Source organism: Limulus polyphemus, unplaced genomic scaffold, assembly GCF_000517525.1.
Source record: "Limulus polyphemus unplaced genomic scaffold, Limulus_polyphemus-2.1.2 Scaffold2825, whole genome shotgun sequence".
In the NCBI taxonomy this organism is placed as follows: Eukaryota; Metazoa; Arthropoda; class Merostomata; order Xiphosura; family Limulidae; genus Limulus; species Limulus polyphemus.
In genome coordinates, this window is record NW_013668435.1 from 121,545 (window position 1) to 124,297 (window position 2,753).

Sequence of the window (2,753 nt, forward strand, 5' to 3'; positions counted from 1 at the left end):
AATAAATGTGATTAGGGAACTAAATATTCTTCCCTGTAAGCTGCTTAAAGACTCCAATAAACATGATTAAGGGACTAAATACTCGTACCTGTAAGTCAAACACCACAATAAATGTGATTAGGGAACTAAATATTCTTCCCTGTAAGCTGCTTAAAGACTCCAATAAACATGATTAAGGGACTAAATACTCGTACCTGTAAGTCAAACACCACAATAAATGTGATTAGAGAACTAAATATTCGTACCTGTAAGCTGCTTAAAGACTACAATAAACATGATTAAGGGACTAAATACTCGTACCTGTAAGTCAAACACCACAATAAATGTGATTAGGGGACTAAATATTCGTACCTATAAGCTGCTTAAAGACTAAAATAAACGCGATGAAAGGACTAAATATTTGACAGCTAACCATCGTTTTGCGTGAGTTCTTTCTCTCTACTTATCGATTAATGTGTTTTCTTTATGATTTGGTAGGTTCTCTACAGCAAACTATGCTGTATTGAGGCTTAAATACAGTTTTTCGTGTGCTACTTTTGTTCTCATCTCCGCAAATAAACACCGAATTTTATAATAACCAAACCGAGCCCATAATTAGTGACATAAAATTTTTGAGTAGTTCGTCTGCATTACGAATGAGAGAAAGTAAAGACGAACGTATAACATGTCAAGTCAACCACATCATATCTATTACATCCAGTGCTGACTAGGCATTTCGCTTAATACGAGGGCTCTTCGGGCCTTTTGTTATACATAGACATGGTAGGGTTGATACCCTGTTTATATTAGCAAATTGTTTAAACACAACTGGTACGGTTTTAACTGGATTTTTATGTTTCTGATATTCTTAAAAGCTACACCAGAAATAGTCGTCCCTAATTTTGAACTGATAAACTATAAGCTAGTTTACAACACCCACTGTTCTAAATAACCGTAAAAATATTTAAAGTACAATAAATATCCTTAGCAATTAGAGCCAAATATCAAATATGAATTGAGAACATCAATCAGGAGACTTTTGTCATGCTTTTTCAAATATAAACCAAAACCAAAAACAAAGACATTGTTTTACATTTCAGTTGTTGTTTTCAACCAAACATGAAAGAATAGTCGTGGGAAGACATTTAATATGCTACGATTTTAAGTTAGCATTGTTAAGCTGCTTCGGGTGCTATTATTTTCGTTTTATGTGTGTTCTTTTTTTAATCAATAAATTTCTCTAAATGCTTAGGCCTTCATAAGATTTGGCGTAAGATTACCCTTAATTAATAAAAAGACTTTTAGAAAGTAATTCAGCTCACCCCTGTGTAAAGAAGCCACAGAATCAAGAGTAAAATGATGAGGATTACGTAATTCATCACTAAGCTCTGAGCTTCTTTATCAATCATGATGACTGTTAGGCCTAATGAGGATAGTAACCAACGGAGTTCTTCTCAAGTCCACCTTATGCAACAAACACCAATAATGAACAGACGCGTTCAGGTTTTAATTTTAAACCTCGACCCTTGCGGCGAAAGTTTGTGCCGCCAAAAAAAAAGAAGAAGAAGAAGAAATAACGACAGTACATGACAGCTTCTTCCATTCCAGAGCCTCATATTATCCCCCCCCCCTACCCCACCGAATGAAAAATCGTTTTGCTATGTGAGCTCTCATTAGTCGGTTTCTAGTGAACTTATCCAATGGAGACAAAAGGAAAACACCTCCAAATGTAACGCACATAGTATATTTAAGGCGGAAATTTTACTGAGATATTTTAGTAAAGGAAATCTGTGTCGAAGTGAGCTTCATACACATAGTTAAATAATTCCTTTACCACTTTCTTGTTAAGCTTCAGCCAACAACGATAGTTTTTTTTATAAGGATGGGCACTTTAAAAAACGTTTTATGATTTACTTATTCGAGTGAAGAGCGAACATCAAGTGACAAGCTGGCAGTTTATATATAGCTCAGTTGGAAAGAAATGCGATACTCATAGCTATATGTATATATATATAGTATAACAATAGGACGTCGTTAAATAATTTAATATGAACCTGCATTCTTATCGTTTCTGTAAAACGTTAAAAATGTTATGTTTCAAAACTTATGATGAAACTAGTTCTTAGTGGAGTTGGAAATTTCAACCTCAACGACACCTTACGCGCACATGGGCTAAACGACCAGGTCAGAGACCTTGATTTTAAACTACTGACCCAAGAGAAAGCAGCCAATCAACAGCACTCGCCGACACGAGGCTTTTATCCGGCTCCTTAACAGTATAATGGGTTAGACTGTCACTTTTATAACGTGCTGAAAGCGACAAGTGTATTCAGCGGTATTACGTCTCGAACCTTGGACTCATGCCAAGCCCAAATGCTTCTTTAATTTTCTAGTTTATTATTTCTGTTTTTTGCCTTCAGAGTAAAAATGATTCAACACTTACTCTGAAAACTAATTTTAACGTCTATAAGCTAAAAGTAAAGCTTCTGTTATAACTAACTCATTAGTCAACTCAAAATATTGATACAAATCTGTAGCCCCCAGTAGCACAGCGGTATGTCTGCGGACTTACAACGCTAGAAACCGGGTTTCGATACTCGTGGTGGGCAGAGCACAGATAGCCCATTGTGTAGCTTTGTGCTTAACTTCAAACAAACAAACAAACAAATACAAATCTGTAACACAGCTTGAAAAATCCTAAAATGTCAATAACATAAAATGTACTGATATTACGTAACAAAATCAATACAATATCAAGAGGAGCTTACTTAATA

General features: G+C 35.2%; 1 long non-coding RNA gene across 1 annotated transcript in view; it reads right to left on the reverse strand.

Annotated features, from left to right (window-relative positions):
* The window catches only part of LOC106468001, a 32,440-nt gene extending 30,884 nt beyond the window's left edge, over positions 1–1,556 (reverse strand). The window contains exon 1 of the long non-coding RNA XR_002612530.1: positions 1,302–1,556. This is a non-coding gene — a long non-coding RNA (uncharacterized LOC106468001). The remainder of the gene's footprint in view (positions 1–1,301) is intronic.
* Positions 1,557–2,753: the final 1,197 nt, after the last annotated feature.